General features: G+C 38.0%; 1 protein-coding gene, 1 long non-coding RNA gene and 1 other non-coding gene across 4 annotated transcripts in view; all 3 read right to left on the reverse strand.

Moving 5' to 3' along the window:
* Positions 1-2,285: 2,285 nt before the first annotated feature.
* On the reverse strand, positions 2,286-18,019 carry LOC122093644. Of its 2 annotated transcripts, none has more exons than XR_006144523.1 (5): positions 17,837-18,019; positions 17,667-17,718; positions 3,421-3,527; positions 2,957-3,136; positions 2,286-2,725 (listed from the first exon to the last, which is right to left on the reverse strand). It is a non-coding gene; the product is annotated as an uncharacterized LOC122093644 (long non-coding RNA). The 2 variants fall into 2 exon arrangements; XR_006144522.1 differs by having other exon boundaries at positions 17,655-17,718; positions 17,837-18,018.
* Positions 17,840-17,942, reverse strand: LOC122094482. The gene has a single exon (XR_006144798.1). It is a non-coding gene; the product is annotated as a U6 spliceosomal RNA (small nuclear RNA).
* A 4,598-nt stretch (positions 18,020-22,617) lies between the features above and the next one.
* The window catches only part of LOC122094021 (putative ALA-interacting subunit 2), a 19,340-nt gene continuing 18,746 nt past the window's right edge, over positions 22,618-23,211 (reverse strand). Inside the window, exon 9 of the mRNA XM_042664618.1 lies at positions 22,618-22,934. The gene's annotated coding sequence lies outside the window, so the exon portion shown is untranslated. The remainder of the gene's footprint in view (positions 22,935-23,211) is intronic.

A 23,211-nucleotide genomic window follows, 5' to 3' on the forward strand; every position in this document is an offset into this window, starting at 1 on the left:
CCCCTTTTTTCTTCTTTTCTTTTCTTCGTTTTTCCTCCCAAATCTGTTTGCTTCGCACATTCTTTAGAGTCTTGACATTCCTTGAGGGTTTACCAACTTTTATTAAATCAGGTTTTGAAAATGGGATGTAGGTGTATGGGATGTAGTCTACGACGTAGGTTAGTATGGGCGTAGCTGGCCCCTCAAACCGCCCGTAACATTAGGCGCGTGTTTGAGATCCTGATAATTTGAATCCTTTTAAAATTGGTTTGTTTCTTTTAATCTAAATTCAATAAAAAAAACCCTTAAGCTTAGTAGTAAATCTAGCTTAGGTATTTTATTTTACTTTCAACATGGTCTAATCATATTTCTTACTATAATTTAGCTTTGTTGGAATATTTTTAATCCATATCATACTCTAATTGGCTTCCATCATATTGGTTTAATAAATTTGCTTTAATTTATTGTAGCTAATCTAAACAATTTAGGTTAACCAATTCTTTTTTTTTTTTTTTTTTTTTTTTATCTATTTACCAGTTTAGTTAGGTAAATCATAACCTTAGAGCTATTTATATTTATTTCATATAATGTAGTATATACTTAGATTTAGCATTTCTACTTTTTTTCTTACCTAATCTAGGATAGTTTTAGGCATCTTTCACTTAGTTGTTCTAAAATCCATTATACAATAAGATCCAAGTAGGACTCATATTGCATTCAACCAATCTTTTAGATTCAATCTTAAACCCTAGTTAAGTGTAACTAGACTAATTAGCTTTAATTACATCCCTCTTTTGATCATCTAATATAGTTAATAAGCATAGTTTTAATCTAGTTAAAAATCATTTGCAAACTAGCATAAATAGGATTCCATACCATACTTTACTTTACCAACCATTTAAGTACCACTTGCAAATAATCTATTATAGGACCTCATAATGTGTTAAATCTTTAATCATACCAATTAGTTCAATTTAGGATTTTTTAATTTCATTAACTATCCATCTATGCTAGGCTCAATTAATCCCATTAGTTCAATTTAGGATTTCATAAGTTCATTAATCATCCATCTAAGTTAGATTCAATTAATCGAATTAGTTAATTTATGGTTTCATACGTTGCTCAACTAATTCTAAGGCTAAGTTTATTTAATTAGTTTAATCTAAGACTCATAACACATTAATCAAATCATTTAAGATTTTTAATATTTAATTAGCGTAATCATTTCATTATTTGCATTATAACCTAGGTTAGCATAACATAGACACATGGGTTAGGGTTTCACACATGTCATTACTTAGATACTTAGTTTAGGGTTTTCAATGATCTAGATTTAGAACTAGTTAGTAGGGTACAAACTAACTTTGGTCAAACAGAAAGAGATCGGCCTTAGGGCCGGATAGACTAGATGCCTAATACCTTTCCAGTCTGTCACTTGACACTTGCCTAGAATCTTGGTGCACATTAACCTTATCTATCAGAGTCATTAGTCTCTCCCCCTTAATTGGGGGAATACATTTATGGGTCTTAGACCTTTTCTAGGTGACGACTCCCACTTATCCATATTAAGTACCCCCTCTTGACATTTTGAGGACCAAGGGGATACTATCACCTTTGGGTCGAACCCTAGCGTGTGTTTGCGCTATGTTTTCGTGCTCGGATACCTATCTTTCCATCCCACCATCGGGATTGAAAACGATATAGGAGGGCGGAGGTCCATGGTACCTACACTTTGTTAGCAGGGTCATAGCACTTAAAGAAATACAATCCAAATATAAGCCAAGGTTGAATTGAAACAATCGAGACTATAGCAAGCTAACTTCATATGCTCTCTTTCCCCACCAGACGATGGCATTGCTATAGATACTGCTTCCACAAAGTAGTTTTCGCACGGACGCATAGATTTTGGCTGGCTGGCTGAATGATGGAAGTTAAGAGGCATCATAGTTCTAGACATAAGGAAATATATGCTCCAGCACTGGCAAGCCTATAGACGGAGCTCCAGACCTGTTCATAAAAAATATTGTAAACAGATAAGGATGATGTTTCACGTTACCAAAGTAACGACCAATTATCCTACAATCAAAACCCATCATGCTGAGCTAAAGACATGCATTTAAATGTCCTCGTCAAGAGATTTTGGTGCTGAATCGAACAAGTTCAGGTTGGGAAAGCCTCTTAAACCCTATCCTGGTCTGATAAATTAACCCCCCCCCCCTGCTTCCTAAGAACATTCAATGTACTTAATGTTGTAAATACTTCCGCACACCACTTAATGATGCAACGATTGGTCAAAAGCCTGTTTGACTAAGTGACCAGATCTGATTCATGAATCCATCACCATTGATAGCGTGCAACATATGTGGACCAAGTCAACTACATATCCTTTTCAACTCATCTGTCTTTAAACAATGATAATAATAATAGAATAACTAAATACAAAAAATAACTATTATGAAGCAGAAGATGCTAAGTAAAATGATATTCCTAGAACGCAAACATAGGTGCGGCAGCTATTGGAGAATCACTCAGGCTAACAGTTATTAACGAGTTCCACAATGTCACAACCCGAAAGTGATGGAGGAAAATCCAATACACCTTTAAATCATCCCATAATCTACACAAATCTACCATGTTGCGCATGAATGGAAGGCATGTCAAGTGTTCAGAGTGGATCTTGTGAAGGCCACCTTTCTTCAGCATATTAGGAAAATGTTGCAGAGTGAGGATACATGACCTTTGGGACCTTCATTGCCATACATATATGGTCATAGAAAGGAAAAGAAAGAACCCAATCAAGTTCCAGAAACAGTAATTTGAAACAATTAGTATAAAAAATTTTCGAAAACTTTTAACACCAATATTACAGAGAGAAGTCAAAATAGAACCCATCACAGAGAAGTCATAAAATTCTAACATCTCATACATAAAAACTCAGAAACTTATAACAACAATTGCACAAAGAGATGTACCCTACCATCTAGTCTCTTGTCCACCGTGGATCCATGTAGCCGACCCCATTAGTTGGGATAAGGCTTTGTTGTTGTTGTTGTTGTTGTTGTTGTAGAGAGATATAGCTTGGGAAGGCCTGTTATCGATGGGAGGTTGTTGACTCATTTCTCAGTTTATAGCCACAATCATCCAACAAAGCCTGTATCTACACAAGGAGCCCATTCAACAAAACTGATGCTAACAAAATTAACAATAAACTGGTTAGAAATCGAAACTCCCCAATAATCTTGAACTAAAAACTAAGATTGAAGGGCTAATTTTAAAGTTTGGGGGATGGGGAAACTGAATATGCCAAGTTAAATAAAAATCTCTAAACTCTATTAATAAATGCTTCACGTCTACATCTGCAGGCATTGAAGTCATTCTGACAACCAAATCAACATGATCCCCATATTTCTGACTGAATGATTCTTGCCAAATTGAGATTACCTTTTCCAGATCAACAGAACGCGAAGTTACGAACTTAAAATCCCGAGATGAACAGCCAACATTCGTTCATTTCTATAAAGGGACAAAAATCCTTAGATCCACCTAATCTTCTCGGGAGAAAAAACCAGTAAAAACAAGAAGGAAAACAAAAGAATAATTAGTAAGAAGCAGAAGATTTGATTCAATATTCAAGTTTACCCAAAGGAATCTCATCTCTGAGAGTGAAATCCTAGACAGTTTTTAGAAGCGACAAATATTTTCAAAGCAAATAATTGCAAAAATTCCATTAAAGTAAAATATATATATATATATATATATCGTTTACACGAACTTCTAAACTGGAGAGTGTAGATTAGTTAGGATTTAATCTCATGGTAACAAAGTCTCAGAGAAAAGCCATTCAATTCATGAATTCCCACACCCATACATAATTAGAAATTTAAACTCCATATATGCACCAATCTGATAATATGTTTGAAAAATCAATATGCTATATGAATAGAACAGTCTAATTCGTACACTTGAATATGTGAATATATTCAAACAGGTACTAGGAGGTTTACACAGACAAAAGTTGTATAACATTGATTGGTAATCAGGTAGAAACACCAAAACCAAATTGAATAATTGCAGGCTCTTAGAATGTCACAGTTCACAAATTACATTATATAGGCTTCACAAACATTAATTCATCCTGCAAAATCTTCTCTGGAGGAAATCCAGCATTTATTAGTAATGCAAACTTACAAGAGCTCAAATCATTTTCTGGCCCAATATCATCAGAATATTGCAACAACTCATCCGTCATCCAAATCATGCTATAAATGAAGTATTAAATGTCAAAGTTGTATCAATAATCATCACAAAAAGGAACAAAGGAATTAATGAGTATCTTGAATAAAATAATTTTCCAGTAAAAGACTGTTCTCCTCAATGCACCACAGCTTACATGCTCCTGTAAAAAATGCTTCAGTCGTCTTTAAGACATTGCATAGGCAGAATAATCTTACCTTCATAGGAAAAACATTGGGAAAGTTGAGCAAAGAACAAGGAACATGAAACAGAAATTAAAACTTTAGTTAGATAGAATGGTTCTCTTTCTAGAATCAAGCCATAGAATGGTTCTCTTTCTAGAATCAAGCCATATAAAGCGGAATAATTCAAATTTCAAGTCGAAAGTAGCTCCTAACTTTGGAGCTTGAAACAATAGCAAAAAGGACCTTTTTTTTTTTTTTGGGGGGGGGGGGGCGGTGGGGAGGGGGAGGCACCACCATCTTCCCTAGAACACAAAGATGTTACTGAGAATTTCAAAACCTTGGTCTAGATGACACGGACCAATAATGCTATAAATGTAACAACATGCACCACAGGAGTACAAAATAACAGAGCACACAAATGACTTTAGACCAAAGTATGAAAGAGAACAATATGCTACGGTAAAATTGTTGTACAATAAATTGTTCTCACAACCAAAAAAATATTATTTAACAACATTATCAATTCTCACTTGGTAAGCATGAAGCTGCCATAGATTATGGGGAACATGTTGATTCATCCAAGTATAGTGCTTTGAAACTTGTAAACCATCTTAGACACATCTCCAGGACGAGGTTAAAGTACAACTCATCATTTTTCAGTAGTAGAAGGGAAACAATGCTTCAGCTGAACTACAGTAAGATGGTGAAGCCACTACATGATTTGGAGTTCTATGTTTTTGTATCTTTTGACTTCAAAACTTCTCTATGGCAATATCTGAGCCCAAACTGAAATGAATAATACGAATTGGAATTTATTAAATTCCAATTTTGTATTCAGTAGAGGGTAGGCAAGGTGAATTACAATGGTAACCTGTTTCCAGGTACTTTGCCCGGACCAAGCATATCAAATGTCAAAACAGAGGAACAATGAAAGAAAAAACCAAATGAGCCAATGCCCACTACATGTTTTTCCATAATAGGCATAAACATACTCTATAGAGGTTTCCTAGAAGTAGGAATTAAGGTGCATTCAGATGACAATTAACTACAATGTCATGTTTAATTACAGTAGTATTGGACCTAAATACTTGCCACTTGTCATCTTCCTAAATTTTATCTTTCCTAAAAAATTAATTACTATCTTTTATACAATTGATTTCTTGGAAGAAAATGAGAAGCCATCTATAAATATTAACTCGTAAACAATTATTTTTATCTAATTTAGTCCTTTATAACTCTTATTTTTCTGACTTCTGAATGAATAATAGTAATCTTTTATCTAATCCCTTTTTTAGACATTCAGACCTTTTTGTGAGTCTTTTCATTTCTATAGTGTTATCTACAATATAATTTTCACTTGGATTTACTTTTCCATGATTGCCTTACTGACTTTGGTATGAACAGTTTAATCAAAAGGGTCTTGGTGGATTCGAACCACCATCCCCTTGGAACATGCTTGAGACATGATCATGTTCCAAGTGCTCTACCCATTTGAATTAAAGACCCATAAGAAAGAGTTCAGCATTTACAAGTAAGCATGAGAACTTACCACAAACTTGCTTCAAAGCATGTACCTAGTGGCAATCCTTTTATTTATTTATTTCTGTTCTCCTGGGCTTACATTCCTAGAAGCCAGGTCCAATCACCAATTTAAGCTAAAAGACCCATAAAATAGAGTATGCATTCCACCAGGGAGATTTCGGAAGAACAGGACGGATTTGGTGGAGTGTGAGCATCCAAGCAACCATAGGGTCAATTTGCCACAGATGATTGCCATATCTCAATCTAATTATCATTTATAAGGGGAACAACAGATCAATTCTAAGAAAATTTTAATCATTTGCCTATTTCTTCCTGTCAAAAGTACCACCACCAAGGTAGAAACAAAGAATACATCACCCACTCAAGGTTAAAGATGGATATCACTACACTACCAGAAAGAAGAGATATTTCATGAGGCATTTATGCAATACAACAGAATTAATTAATACAGCTTGTTTTTGTGTGTGTGTGTGTGTGTGTGTGTGAGAGAGAGAGAGAGAGAGAGAGAGAGAGATTTGTAACAGGTCAGGACCTTTCAGGATGATGACAATGATTCAGTGCATTTGATCTACTACGAAGTAGAAAACTGGTATTTGACATACCAGAAGTAGTACATTCATTACTTGTAGGGTGATGCACAAGGCAACGGCGAATGTTTCTGGTAATGGATAAAGGCTGGAACATATGATGTGCAGGGGTAGCGTGAATCTCCGACAGCAGCTGGGAGATGTGCAGGGGCTGTGTAGCAGTTGGGCAATGCATGGCGTAGGGGCGGCTGTGTGAACTTTGCAAAAGGGCGCAGTGCTACGGCTGGGCGATGTGCATGTGCATAGGGGTTGGACATGGGTAAACCTCCTCCCCCCCCCCCCCCAATTGTCTTCTAGCCTTGTGCTGCTCAGTTTGCTCTCGTCTGCAGTGGTCAGTCATGAAGATGATGATTGGAGAGGAGGTTGTGGAGATAGAGAAAATTTAGGGGCAAAAATGTCAAAATGATAAGCAGGTGAGGGGTTTTTCACTGTTTTGGGTAGTTCTGTAATACCCATCTCAAATTTGAGTAATTTGGTTAAACTAAAGATTCAGTGGGTAATTTGGTTAACTAAAACCAATTTTTGTGTAATCTTGTAATTTTCCCAAAAAAAATTCACTGGATTCCAAGAGAAAGATGAAGGAAAAACTAGCCTTGAAAACTATTGGAGAAATGGACTGAATATTGTTCATATTTATAGGAGAGATAGAAAGAAGGGGGAAAATGATAAAAAATGAAGATTCAAATGCATTCATAGTGTGCACAGCCACCCTCATATTTTAGGGAGATCCTAGCATACCGTGCCTAAACCAAGTTCAATGAGGATTCATCCCATTGATGTGTTGGCTCATCAGCCAATCAACATAACCAACTTCCCTTGTCTATGTGAGATTGTGTTCCTAGAAGATCTCCAACCAATTGCTAGCAGCCCCTCTTCTCTCCTGGGTCAAGATAAGGATGAGTCAGCACCATACGTGATGGGGACATCAAGGTATACAGCCGAAGGAAGAAGAAGACCCAACCTTCTTTGTGGTCAGAGGATTAGAAGAAAGAAGAAAGAAGACTAGAAGAAAGAAGAAGGAAGACTGCTGGTCGAACTCTACCATGAGAATGAGGAAAGAGACTATCGCTGGTGTCTTTCTCTCTCTCTCCTATCGCCCAGATTTGGTGGGCCCCACTGATGGTTTTGTTATTTTAGTAGTTTATCTCACAGTATCTTATTTATTTAAGTATTTGAATTAAGTAGGAAACTGTTTTATTTCCTAATTTTTTTTTTTTTTTAGAAACTTCTCTAAGATTAGCCTTTTTTTTTCTTTAGTAACTATTTCTCTATTTATTTGTAAGGCCATTGGCCATCTTAATTTAGTTAATGAATCTGAATGAAGAATTGTCGCCCCCCCCCTGTCTTACGATTCTCTCTCTCAGCCTCCCTCTTTCTTTTTCGCCTTTCTCTCTTTTCTCTCTCTCGGTCATCTCTTTTCTTGCCTCCCTCCCTCTCCCCCTCCTCTATTGTTCACTGTACCCATTCCTGTTACTAATATGACTGCTGCCGATCTCCCCTTTGATGCTTGAACTGCTGCTATTGATCTCCCTTTGATGTTGGACTGCTGCTACACTCTGTTGCTGCTGTTGTTTACCCTCTGCTGCTACCGGCTGCTCTCTGTTGTTTCTATTATTCTCTGTTGCTGCCGCTGTACCATTGCAGCCATTGTTTGCAACAACCGAAGGTCATGCTACGTGGATAGATCATCGTCTGGGTTGTTGCTGGACACCATCTTCAAATCTGGGTTGTTTCCTTTATTCTCAGACCTGGGCAGCAGGTAAGTATAGAATGAACCTTCCCATTCCCCCATGTAAGTATAGAATGAACCTTCCCATTCCCCCATTATCCCCTCATTATTTATTCCATTAACTTCCATTAAAACCGTCCCCCTTTTAGCTCATTGTTTAACCTTATTTGCACCAATGTTTACCATAGATATTGCTGATTTTTCTCATCACAAGTATGACTGATTTTGGAGCATATAATATTGTATCTTTATCTATCTTTGATGCTTAATGGGCTAGTGTCATAAGCTAATTTAGCTTGCTGCTATGTTCCCTACCCCATGTTCCCCCTTGAAGCTTGAGTGAGTTTATGTGTTTTCTGCCTAGATTATTATTGCTCTTTGCACCCTGTTCATTAGTCTCATTTTATTTTGCATGTTAAATCTTGTTTGCTGAACTTCCTTTGTCCTGTCCTACCCAAGTCCCATGAGTCTACCCTACCTAGTTAATTAATCTTGTGGGAAACCTAGTCACCTAGGAACCCCCTACATCAATACGGTTTTGGGAATCACTCTATCACATTCCAATACTTTAGGATCTTCCTATTCCTATATTATAGGATTTGGAAAGCTATCCAAGGAATTTCAGAATGGGTCACGCAAGTTTTGCTCCCTTTGTTCATACATTTTAGGAAATTGTGTGTTAGTTGGGATGTCCGAAAACAAAGTCTCCACATGGACAGCTATAGATCAGGATTTGGAAGTCCCTCCTTTCCTTGTTTCTTTATTTTTGGGAAGTGATTGACCTGAAGAAGAAATCGCCAACATAAAGGCACCCCCCCCCCCAATCTGGATGATTTTGAGGAGAGAGAGAGAGAGAGAGAGAGAGTATGGACTATTGTGGGAGCATGGAATAGTAGAATTTTGAGGGAAGCTCCTTCCCTATTTATTTGGGTTAATTGTGGAATTTTCTTTAAGCCAAGCCGCCAACTACAAGGATCACAAAGACATTTTTTTTTCCTACTTAGGCTTAGTCTAATTAGGGATTGATTGTGTGCCAAGGAACCCCCCATTGATTAGGGTTACCTTAGGCTCAGTTGCTTATATTTGTTTCCTTTTTATTAGTTTCTTTTAATTGTCTTTAATCTTAGTCATAGGATTAAAGTAGATTGGACAAGAGAATTAGGATTTTATTTTCTTATAAATTGTAAGAGCTATGCTCATTCAAAAGTGAAGAATGGTGAATTGAATTTGCTTTTAGCAAACACCAGAAGTGTATAAACATTTGAAAATGCGGAGATTTTCATTGCATCCTTAAAGAGTTGTATTTTTCCCCCTGAAACAACAAAAAGTTTCACTATAGTCTAGAAGAAATCTAGCTTTCCTCCTATACATTTTTTTCTTTCTCTTTTGTGTTTGTGTAATTGTTGTTGTCGTTGTCGTTGTTGTTGTTGCACACTTAGAAAGTGTGTCTTGACTCTCCAGATCCGTAGCATCCAACAAGGTTGATATATGGATCCTCTCTCTCCAATCAGCTCTATTCAAGGTCATATTTGATACGAGGTCTAAGCTATGCATGTCTTTTCTCACATCACTTTTCCTAAGGTCATTTTAGGTCTGGCCTAGCTCTTTTAGTTCCTTCAATCTGAATCAAATTACTCCTCTGTACCGGAGAATCCAAAGGCCTCCATTGATCATAGCCATGCCACCTCCAACAACTTTCTCGTAGCTTATTGAGTATCGGAGATATTCCCAAATCAGCTCTAATATGATCATCCCTTCCTAGTTTTGCCACACATCCATCTCAACATCCTCATCTCCGCTACACTAAGTATATCCACATGATGCTTCTTAACTACCCAACATTCCATAACTTGCATCATAGCCGACCTTATCTTTGTCTAATAAAATATTCCTTTAAGCTTTAAAGGAATACATCGATCACACAACACTTTGACGTAGCTCTCAACTTCATCCATCCTATTTAATTCTCTGAGAAACATCATCCTCTATATCACCTTCTTTATTTATGATTGAGCCCAGATTCCTAAAATAAACACTTTGTTGAATCTCCCTCATTAATTTTCACCACCCCATTATCCATCCTATGTAACTAAAGTTACACATATATACACCATCTTCATTCTACTTATCTTTAAACCTTTTGATTCTAAGGTTGATCACCCATAACTCCAACTTGACGTTAATCCATGCTTTTATCTTATACCAAAACAATGTCATCAGCGAAAAACATACACTAAGGAACCCCCTCTTGAATGTCTCTGGTTACATCATTCATGATAGGCGCAAAAAAAATGGGCTTCAAGAGATGGCGGCCCTTGGTGCCATAGTAAGGTTGCTCCCGGGTTCGAGTCAAGAAATAGCCTCTCCACGAAACGGGGATAAGTTGTGTACATTATGACCCTCCCCAGACCCTGTGGTGGTGAGAGCCTCGTGCACTGGGTACGCCGTTTTTTAGGTAAATGACTTAGGATGTCCAGCTCTATTTATAAGCAGCACATTCTCTATTCCTTCTCATAAGCAAACGCATCCCAAAAAATGTTTTCATCTATGTCTATTTGATAAGGAATGAAATTCATTAGAGAATTTTCTAAAAGTTCTGAGATGGAATGGTTAAAGATCATCTGATCAAGTTGATAAGAAGGGTAAAAATTTACTCTGGCATCATAGGCTATAAAGTTTTCATTAAAGAAATGTTCCCGGCAATGTGGAAGCTGAAATAAACCTAGAAACTCAAAACATGCAGAAACCTAGCCCTATATAATTGTCAACATCAGATTTATGTTTTGTTTTGTAATACAATTTCAATTTGTGAAATGGGGTAGCACTAAAAGTTTCCATAACTGAAAGGGGATGGCTTGAGGAACATGTGAAACATTTCCATTATATCGGAAAATGGATGTGGTTGGTAGTTGGTAGCACAATCAACACTCAAACTTGATATCGATCCATTTTGGGTGTCGGTTCCTAATGGCGACATGTCCAAAACTGATAACTATAAATACAAGGTAAGACCAGGTTTTTGTACCTAGCATGATAGGAAGTGATGTAGATGGATCGAACCACCGAATGAGCCAGCCCAGATCTCTCCTATTTTAGGCCAGCTGTGCAGCAGCTTTCCAGTCCATTAGGGGCCATCAAACCATGCCTTTGCAGCCCCTAACAGAGCTTCTAGAAGCTTCCCTGATTACCCCGTCGATCAGCAGTTTTTCCAGCTCAGGTTTGGCAGCTACTTAGTTTCCTTTTTTGGATCCTTCAAGCCAGCTCAGCAACCAGCTGATCAGCATACTTGGTCTCCAAGTTTTGGTTTCCAAAAGATTCCTACAGCTGTCCGTATTTGGTGGAAAGGAATCTCAAGAAGGGAGATACAGCAACAATTGAACTACATTGGGATTAATTTCAATTTTGAGTGTTCAATTAAGTTTCCTTTTTTATTATTCAATTAGTTTCCTATTTGCAACTATTGAACTACATTGGGAATAATTTCTACTTTGAGTGTTCAATTTAGTTTCCTTTTTTATTAGTCAAATAGTTTCCTCTTTGCAACTAGGCTAGTTTCCTTTTTAAGTTTTAGTTTCTAAATAACTCCTACTTGGTTAGCAAGTTAGAGTTCAAGCTAGGAACTTACAGCTTTTAGTTTCCTATTTTAGATTCCAGCTTTGTAAGCCTATAAAAGGAGGCACCCATCGATTATAATAGCTAGACTTTGATTAATGAATTTTTTAGTGCAAACTCTTGGTTTAACAGCTGCTATTGAGAGGCGACATGCCTAACCCATTGAAGGGTGTGATACCCAAAACCTGAGGGGTGAGATACCCATTCCACCATTCTTCTCCCACCTTTCGCAACCCCTCCATCGATTCCTTTTGTCTTTCTTATTTTCTTTATTGTTCTACAGTTGAGAGAGTGTGAATTAATCATTGTTTGAAGACCTGAAGACCCCAAGCCAACAGATTGAAGATCAGCCAACAGGAGGTACCAAAATCAGCTTCTGTCAGGGTTTTGAGTGTTGATCAATTCTACCCAGATCTCCTCATTTGTAAGTCCAATTCCAAAACCTTTTCTTTAGAGGTTTATTGAGCATCCTAGGGAATACCTTCAATAGGATTCAGCCCCACCTGGGCATCCAGCTGCCAGCTGCAGCTCCTCTCCCTACAGACTAGAAAACCCTAATCTCTGGGTTGATTTCTGCAATCACTTGGCTGCACCTATGCAGGTCTGTTACAGGCCATATTTGGAGTGTGAACTGAACTGATATAAGATTCCATTCGACCAGTTATTCCAGCCCTTTGGGTCCCTATTGAGTTAGATAATAGATTGTTTTTGTTTCAGCCCTGTTTCCTCAGATTTGTGCTTTGGAACTGTGAAACAGATCTGAGCTTTTGAGTCGGAGTGATAATCAACTGGGTTTGTTTCTTTTGTTTCGGACTTGTTATTCCAGCCATTTTTCAGGGTTTTGGAAACTTGGATCTAAGTCCAGATCTCCCAACCAGCCAGCAGTTCAAGCTCATCTTTTGAAGGATACCTAGACAGGTTACAAGGGATCTTCATTCCAATTTCGAGGATCATCCAATGCCAGGAACCCTAGACTTTAAAGAGTGGTCAAAAGTTTCCTAATTCATGTTGACAACATAACTCTCAATTCAACCATCAGAATTGTCTTATCTTTTGAGGGTTTGTTTAGCACCATAAGAGGAATATTCAATCAAATTTTGAGCTCCATCAGAGACTCCTATAGCCAACCGCGTGCTTCCTCCTATGCCAGCCAGATTCGAACTTTGGTCCTAAATCTGATTTCAGATTTGAATTTGTGGAATCCTAAATGGGGTTGGGTAGTTCCTACCTAGCCTTACATCTATTGGCATCAAAGCTATCCTAACCTAAGATGGAGCCGAAGTTTGGTTTTTTTGGCGGGATAATTGCATTCAAGTTCCTTGATTTGATTGATGCTTTGAACGACTACTTCGACTACTATGTCTTGATAAAGGTGCAACAACTTCGATTTGCTTGTTCTTGGATGAATGTTATATTCACAAATCATGGAATATCCATGAACGACGACTTCGATCTCAAGGACGTGAGATTAAGACTTGGGAGGAGATGAAGTACGAATGGACAACCCTCTACCTATCTAGAAAAAATCGAAGAATCTTCCTCCCTCCGCTAGAGTCCCCTCTGAAGCCCTCTACTAATTTCCAAAAGCCACCCACAAATGACAAGAGCATGAATGAATTATTAGACCACTTGGCCACTATGTTGCAACAAATTGCAAACAAGCAACATGAGAAGACACCTCCAACCAATGAACTAGAGCAGAAGTTGAGGTTAGTGTAGAGGAAATTCCAGCAATTCCTACTGTCGAGGAAGAGTTAGTCATTGATGTTCCTAGCAGCAAGACTCATGTGGAAGAAGTTGAAAGTGACGTGGTAACTATGGTGGACACTGAGATTGAGCCTGAAGAGATTAACGCTACAGCAACTATGGTGACTATGAACCAGCCTTACATTAAGAAGCCTCATAGAATTCATCAGCTCAAGTAAATGCAATGTTGAGATCACCTAGCAAACATGTTTTGGCTTAAGTGATTTCTTAGGGGTGAGTCCAGATCCTCTACAGACAACAGCCAGTGCATAGAAAAAGCAAAGCCACTCAGTACAAGGAAAAAAAAAAAAAAAAGCATGTGTGACTATAATTTTTGTGTTTTGGAAATTTCCCATAGGGAGTTCTTATTGCGGATATGCTTCAGAAGAGGAGGCCAAGGAAGAGCCTATCTCCCAGTATTTTCCATCTATGCAAGGAGGGAGTGGAATCGTCTGACCAACTATAACTGATTTGTTACTTTGCCAGAGAGGGTTGGAACCATTTCCTTAAGGGCTTTCACGTGGAATCGAATGTCCGCAAGGATTTAGTGGCCCTAATGTGGTATTGGTGTTGGGATCTTGCTGTAAGGGGATGTCAATTACTATGGAGAGTTTGGGAATTTGGAAGGAGAGGAATGCAATAATTTCCAGGGATATTTTTTAGGACATTCAGATTGGGTAACTATGGGCCGAGCATTTGGAGGATATTCCTAAATTTCTCTATGGGAATTGATTTTTGGTTATGGACTCTCACTCTCCGTGGACAAGACAAATTGTTTCTTGGAGTCCTCCCACTGGATCCTTCAAGTTCACTTTTTTTTTTTCCAGATAACCACAAAAAAACAGATTACATCAAAGGTACAACTTAGCTCAACTCAGCCTTATCCCAACTAAGTGGGGTCGGCTACATGGATCCTTACCTTCCAATCAGCTCTATTCAAACCCCATAAAGGCCTAAGCTATGCATGCATTTCCTCACCACTTCTGCCAATCATTTTTTGTCTTTCCCTGGCTCTTTTAGTTCTTTCAATCTGAATCAAAGCAACGATGCACCAGATCCCATCAAAGCTCTACGGTTTAGTGTGCCTGGCCAAGAATAGTACTAGGATGGCGACCTCCTAGGAAATCCTCATGCTGCACCCCTTTTTAATCTTTACAAAAAAAAAATCTTAATCAAATCACTCCGTACTGGAGCATCTATAGGTTTCTATTATACATGCTCATGCCATCTCAAACGACTTTCTCACAGCTTATCAAGTATTTGAGCTACTCCCAAATCAACTCTAATCCTTTTTTTTTCCCTGTTGCAAAGTATGGGATACAAGGGGGTGGGGACTAGATGTGGAACAAGAATTTCGAACCCGAGACCTCCCAAGAACAAGTGCTCTACTAGACTATATGCCAACCAATTGCACTAAGAAACTAACCACAACTCTAATTTGTTCATTCCTTATTTTATCATTTCTAGTTTTACACACATCCATCTCAACATCCTCATCTCAACTACACTGAGTTATCTATATGACGTTTCTTAACTGTCCAACATCAAAGGATATGACCCCAAATACAAAGACTGCCTGACCGAGACCCAACCCACCCCCACCCACAACCGTCCACCCCCGTAAAAAAAAAAAAAAAAAAAAAAAAAAAAAAAAAAAAAAAAGCAACCTCATGCACCATTGAGTTTGTCAATTCCTCCTCTAAGTAATGGTGAATTCCCCTAGGAAGATAACACTCTGGCTTTTTTGGTAAGAGATAAATATCTCCATCCACATCTTAAAAGTCAATTTCAATGGTCATTCCCTTGGCAACCCAGGGCCACCTGGAACAGGAGTCATTTGAGGCAATGAAGGTATGATTTGAAAAGTTTTCTCAGGTCCTACTCCTGAAGGCAACTGTTTTGAAGGCTTGACTTGCTAGCTTTACGGACTGAGTCTCTATATAATTACTTGGTAGGGTCCTCAAAATTTCATGGTGGAAGATAACCCAGCTATGGTCACTGGTTGGATTCGTTTCATCATTCACCTTGCTTCCTAAGAGAATACCTCATACCCCATTCCAGTAGAAGCCAATTTCAGCAAATGATATAGCTAATGATCTAGCAAAGCGAGGAGTAATGACTAATGAGGCCAAAATTATGTATTGGGAAACAGTTAAAGCCTTGTGAGAGTTTCATGTTATATTACTTTTGTCCATTTTCTTGCTTGGGGCTCCTTGGCTCCATTCTTGGATTTTTTTCCTCTTCCTTCTTCTATTAAAATCATTATTGTATAATAAAAAATGTGTTTTAGTAATACAAAAATCTTTTTACAACTTTTCCACACCTGCTGTAGAGGTTATGTGGGCCCAGGTGTAAGCCTTTCATATGCTTAATTTTGAATAGCCCTATGTGAGCTGACTAGTTTTAACACAAACTCAAGACCGAAATACTCTATGGATTGGCCTACTGACGACCCCTGCTTTGGTGAAGTCACACAGTCATGGTTGTGGCCTTATCTACAGTCTATTAGCAATGACCACATCACATGCTTCCTAGACATTTCAGGGTGTTCAGGAAAATTAACAGTTCTGGAATTGATTGAAATGATAGTATGAATCAGTAGTAGGAGTTATAGTGATGGTTTATGATTTAATGTTATTCTCCTCGGGTCTCTGGAACATATGATTAAAAATACAGAACAGAAATAATAGTAATAAAATTGCAAAAAGAAATTTAAAAAATTGATAACAAAAATAAAATTGGAAGTCAAAAGATGAGTACCAAACCAGCTTAGACTTCATCCACATTTTCCTTTTTCCATGTCATAGTACCACTCAGAGTAGCGGCCAAGTTCATCTGTAACTCCAAGATTCGTTGTGCATTTCAAGGAATTGTTTTTTTTAAATATAATCAGCCTTGTTCATAGTCATTGTCACATTTATATAGTATAGTTTTGTTCCGATACCCTCCACAGCCTTGCACAAATCCCCCACCCCCACACCCACACCCACACCCCACCCCACCCCACCCCACCCCCCCACCCCCCAAAAAAAAAAAAAATTATAGAACTCTTATCATATTCAGATCAATTTTTTTAAGCACTAAACTTTCCCCCTCTTTGTATTCTTCCGGCACCCTACCTGTATTTCTTCTATAACAACAGTTCTATTCAACCAGAGGTCCCATGTTTATGATTCAATCTACAAAACTATTCCTCATGAAAAAGCTATAAAGCAAGCAAACCTTCACTCTGAAGCTCAAAACTTCAGAAAGCACATCCTGCGCCTTAAATGCACTGATGGAAGACAGAAGAGAGTAAACCAGAAACCTCCCTATTTCACAAAGTTCTATTGTTGAATGTTGACTGATTAAAGGCCCTCACTTCCAAAGATTCTATTTTTCCTCTCTCCTCTTCTTCCAAAATCACAAGAAAACGGTAAAATATATATATATATATATATATATCACTGTTTGGCTCATATTCATATATGATCAAAACCTTTATCCAAGTTCCTGTGTGATTAATCTTGCCTAATATGGACTAATTTTTCAATCTAATTCAACTCAAACCTTATAGAAGAAACAAATATACCCAAATTACCTCTAGAATGCTTGGACAAGGCTACATCAAACATTTCATCTTCCATAGTTGGATTTTCATAGGCATATCTCTATTCTCCGCTCAAAAATGAAGGCTAAGACTGGAGTTTTGTGGAAAGAGCCCCTTATCGGATTTGAACCGATGACTTACGCCTTACCTCGTTACCTGCGCTGAGTTAAAAGCCACTTTGAGAATTCCTGAATATCAGCCGCTAGCCACTATGAGTCTAGTGCATCTACCTATCTATATCTATAGAATAGATGTACATATATGTGTGCATAGCTGTTACAAGCCCCAAAACTACGTACCTGTGTGTTGTGCTTGAAAAGAAACTAGTGAGAGAAACAGTACATAGAACAAAAATATGATGGATTATAAACAAAGGTTCTCAATCATGAAGCAATAGAATCAAAATCTGAACTAAAATTAGAATAAATTCCGCATGCCCAATTGATTCTTACCTTTAAACATACCTGAACGCAAGAGAAACTGAATAGGTTAAAATTCAATCCTCAGCCAAGGGATCTTCAGAGAACGGGACAAATTCATGGGGGAAAATGGGAATTGAAGGGTTCAAAGTTCGTAATAAGATCAAACCGAAAACAGAAACGAAGAACTGGGGAAGAATCGAAGAAAAATTTACCAAAAAAATTTGGACCATTTCTCGATTTGTGCGTGTCATCCTTGCGCAGGGGCCATGCTAATCTTCTCTGTATCGTTCCAATTTTATCGGATGTCTCCGAAGAGACAACATCTCCATCGAACCCTTGCTTCTTGAAGAAAGAGAAAACTTTTTGGCTTAACGATGTGGGACTATCTTATACCCAATAGTCCGTAGGCTGAGCTGCCAAACCCACTCTTGGGATCTGTGTCTTTCTGGACTGGACCTGAGTTTAGTGATGACCTGTCAAACGTTGAGAGAGAGGGAAAAAAAATATCTTTTTCCTAAATTGGGCAAGTATGGGTCTTGTTTTGATGGTATAATGGTATTGTGAATAAGATTTGTAAATGTCACCCTTTACCGCATTGGGCAGAATACTGGCTCTGTTTGGTGATAGGGGAAGATAATTTTTTTCTCCCTGTTTGAGTTGTTTGATTGTAAGGGGAGTGATGCAGTAGTACTTGAATGGTTGGATTAGCATGATCAGTTTTGAAAACCTAAATCCAAACGAAATCGGCTCAACTAGGATCTTTGATCTAATAAAGGTTGGAAATAGTTTAGTTAATTCTTTTATCTGATTGGGTAGGATGCATAGGAGAGGCTGATTGTTTTGAACTCTATTTTAATTCTAGAATTGGATTAGTAGTTGTGGTTTGATTGCAAATTAGTTTCATTAGTTTCAGTATTACATTTTTGGGTAAAAGCTTCAATTTTACATCGTAATCCAACAATGGAAACATAGACTTGGAAATAGAAAAGTATTAGTCGCTCAACGTGAATGTGCAGTTCCCTATTTCCCCTACAGCTCTGAGATTCCATCTTAGATTCCTCCCTCTTAGACTTCTCCGTCTTCCTTAAGCAGAGTGAGGTGAAATTATTTTTATTTTTCAATATAAAAGTAAAATTAATTTAACAATGATCTTTGGCTGGATATAAAATTGACACAGGCATTTCTTTTTCGGGCCAGAGACTCCAAAATATGGGAGTTATTTTTTATTTTTGGCCAGAGACTCGGAAAACTAGCTTGTCAACATGGACACCCTTCTTGGAAGCATTTTCCAATGCGACTTCCTGGGCCGGAGACTCCAATGGTGTCGAAGAAAAGGTTTTACGTCCGACTATAAATGTAAATTAAGACAACCAAAAAAAGTTTGACGTTCGGTTATAGATGTAAAATAAGACAACCATCCATAAAAAGTCATACAAAAATCCTTTGTGGGGAGGCAATGAGCATCCAACGGCTGGGTTCATTGCCAAGGCCCTCAAAGCCTTTAAATCTTCACTGCCACTCACCGCAAAGGATTCAAGTCCCAAGGAGCCACGAGTGCAAAATGGTTCCAATTTTTTTTTTCCTGATGTGAAGAATCGGGACTCTAATAGAATGGGTGTGATAAAATGAATCTTTTCCAACCCAACCATCTAAACATCCGAAAACTTGAAACCTTAAGAAAATTACAACACTTCCCTTCACAGTTAGATTCCCACCGACCCACTACTCTCTTGCACCAACTAAACAATTTAAAAACATAGGCATCTGCTGAGAATATCCTCCCTCTTCCAAAGTTTCCACCACTAAACAAAGAACAATGATCTTCACCAAAATAAAAATATAGTACAATGACGTGTGGGGCCCTTCACATCCCTTTGCCTTTATTTCTACTCCTTCAAAAGAAATTGCCACCAATTATTCACTTCCTTAGACAAAATCAATTTAGAAAAACCGTTTTCCACATTGCCCACGTGTATTTTACTGACACAGTGGATTGTTCTTTCAACCTCATGCTACCTAACTACCTTTAGATATAATACCCTTTTCTTCTCTATAAAGGCTCCTCTCACTATCTCTCAGTCCATCTATCTCTCGTCCTATTCTGTATTCTGATCAGAGCTTTCAAGCTTCAGCTGCAAACCCATCTCTCAATTCTTATACTTTCCTTAGTGGACAGAGGGGAAAAAATTAAAAGAATCATGCTCACAAGTGAAGCTACTTTTCCCATCATAGACATGGCATAGAGGCCAAGTTGTGGAAGACATGGATGGAGGTTGCACCAGCTCCTTTCATCTCTCCACAGAAATCATCTAATCGTCCGACGTTGGAGACTATTGCCGAGGAGGGAATACTGGATGATATTGAAGAAGATGCACAGTAATGGGTCTTCCTTTCTTTTCTTTTCTTAATCTCACTTATTACAGAGATTGAGAGATATAATTTGGTTTGGCACATCTCCACTGAAGGCGTCCAGACCTTTTTCTTCTTAAGCATAATGGAGATGGACATAAATCATACAATTGTAACTCATTACACAGTTGAATCATTAGTGGATTTTTTTTTGTGTGTGTGTGTGGAAAATCTCTCTCTCTCTCTCTCTCTCTCTCTCATGAGTCACATTAGCACAATTCATTATTAAAAGGAGTTTGTCAGCCTAGATGGTATAGAAACGCAACCCTAAAACGATGCAAAAGATAATGGAAAAACAAAACAAACAATGCACACGAATTTTACGAGGTTCCGCAAGGTCGCCTATGTCCCCGGTGAGATGAGATCCTGCTTCACTATCAATGGAGAATAGGGTTACAACGCTCGTTCTCACACCTCTCAGTATTGCTTGCATTATAGAGAAAGAAACCCTCACTACAAATATATAGCGAAAAAACCCTAATCCGGAAAGTACACAATTGCCCTCAAATAAAAAATTCGAGCGGAGGGCTGCACCCCCTACACCCCTGCTATGCAGGGGGGCCTCTTACCCCCTTGCAACCCCCACGGCCCGTTAACCAGCTAGCGGAACCGCTGTCCTACCTGTCTAGGTGCTGCACCAATACTTCCTGGATTAAACTGCGACGAAATACAAGACATCGTATACCAACAGATGGTCACCGTATTGGATAAACAAAAATGAAAGGGAGGAGGGAACATATTTCTCTCGCTAGTAATGAAATCTTAGTGAAGGGATATGGCACAATCCATCCCACTGATATGCAAATTGAAGTGAGAATAGACCAGGCTATGTTAGACCCACAACAATGGCAAATATTAATTAGATAAACCGATCAGGAAGTATTTTTCCAAATTGATGTTTTCTTGAAGTTGAATCTAAATCAAATGCGTAATTTTGATACAGCTTCCCTTGATACTAGTTTCAATGAGTGGCTACAACGTACATCAAGCGTACTTTCGGGGGCAGGGTTGGAGGGTTTGGATCCGCTCCCCCTAGGATGATGTCCTCTTGGGTCATCCCACCATTCATGGGTTGGTCTGACCATGCATCAAAGGTGTCAAAGCACCCCTAGGGACGTCTCCCCTTGGGGGGAGCTGATGCAAACTCAGTGTTGGAAGGGTAGCGGGGAAGGGAATGGAATGGGGATTGTGATAATGAATGTTGATCATCTCTCCCTAGCGAGTATATAAACCCTACTTTTGGGCTTCTACAACATGGACGATTTGAAAGATGCGTAATGAAGTTGTATCTCAATACAAACCGACACATATCTATGATACAGACTACAAAACATAACAAAAGAAAGAGCAATAAAAAATTACAAGCTCTCTTCACAAGGATATACTTAATTCAGCAATGTGGCCATGCCCATGGTGAGATGAGAGCATGCATCTTCATTTGCAATGGAGACAAAGATTACAAGCTCTCTTCCTCATGCCTCTTTGTTTTCAAGGAATTCCCTGTTTACCCTAATAACCTTATTGTTACAAATTTAAAGGGTCTGCCTCTCTCTCGTTAGTGCTCGTTTCCATCTTTTAACATCATGACAGAGATGAGAGGAGACATATGAGAACATTCTTGTATGAACCTGTGATGTGATGAACACGTGGATTCCATTATGTCCATGAAATAATGCAATTACGAGAGAGAGGCAGTCGAGTCCACGTGTTCATCACAGGCCCATACAAGAACATTCTCGTATGAAGACCTGACACGAACTCAACAAAGAGTGGGTGAAGCTCATCTTTTGGCTGTTGGAGCTTCCCCATTTAACTTTTCAGATGTATGGTGGATTCACCCACCTACCCGTTCTTAGAAAACATCTTATGACATTTCAACTCTATTACCGTAAGCCTTTAAGATATAGAGTTTGTTGTTTAGTAGGCTACCTACATAGGCATTTTAGTCCATGAAAAATAAGGGATAAAAAAAATGCAGCAGTCCTATGGCAAACTAATAAATATAAACCCATTTGATCAAATCAATTTATATCACAAGAGAATTTGATGATATATGCAACTTTCGTTTTGGTGAACATGTCATATTGATCAAACTAATATGACCATATCATCATCAATATAGTGAAAATTCAAATCCATCTAACATCTCCAGGTGAGACTGGAGGTTTCAAAATATTGTTTGAAAAGCTTACGTAAATTCACTCAACCCATGGAGTATAAAGTGCAGGGCTTGATGGATATCTTTTCCCAATTTATATTTGCAAAATTTAAAGTTTTCCTTTGAGATTCTATATTTTCTATTTGATTTTAGCTTTTCAATTTAAGTCATTGGAGTTTTAATGCCATCAATGTTGAAGAACCGATGGTATCAGATTAACTAACCCAGCTCCACCGAGGCCTGGAACACCTGGAACAAGTCATATAGTATACACAAAGGACATCCATGCCCCAAGTAGACCCGTTCTCACCCCTGACCATGTAGGCATGTAGGCATATACTCATCAAGTTCAATTGGGCGTACACTCATCGAGTAGATGTTATATATATATATTTTTTTCTATATCTAAAGTTTTGAAAAGTGAAATTGGATGATCCTGTCAAACTTCTCTTTCTTGTTCTCTTCTTAAATTGAGTACACAGTATACCGATGGGTAAATGAAAACATTTGAAAAAAAAATGACTATAAAGCATTCACCACATTTTTATCTTTATATACATATACATTGAATGTCAATATAAACACTATTCCAGAAGATTTGTAGTATGACCATTGTACCTCTGTTTCTGGAAGTCGAGATGCTCTATTTAATATCAACACTATTTCCATGCCTCTAACTGCTTCATCGAAAAGTTACGTGGCTCACAGGTTGATCATTAAGTAGAGATGCAATAAACAATTATCTGCCATTTGCCCAAAAAACTGAATCAATTTATAAACCACCATTGAAGTAAATCAGCATAGAGCAATCTGTTAAATTATTTTCGGAGTTAGGAGTTTTATAATTTTTAGGTGTAAAGGATAACTCACCAGGGAAATTGGAATGTCAAAGTAACATTTTAACTGGGAATTGCTTTTCTTTTTTATTTAAGAAAAGAAAACTGTAAAGTATAGATTACTGAAGCAGGCTATAGACACAGGCTGAGAATGAAAAACTGGTCTATATGGTAGCACTAGCAT

This window comes from Macadamia integrifolia, chromosome 11, assembly GCF_013358625.1.
Source record: "Macadamia integrifolia cultivar HAES 741 chromosome 11, SCU_Mint_v3, whole genome shotgun sequence".
In the NCBI taxonomy this organism is placed as follows: domain Eukaryota; kingdom Viridiplantae; phylum Streptophyta; class Magnoliopsida; order Proteales; family Proteaceae; genus Macadamia; species Macadamia integrifolia.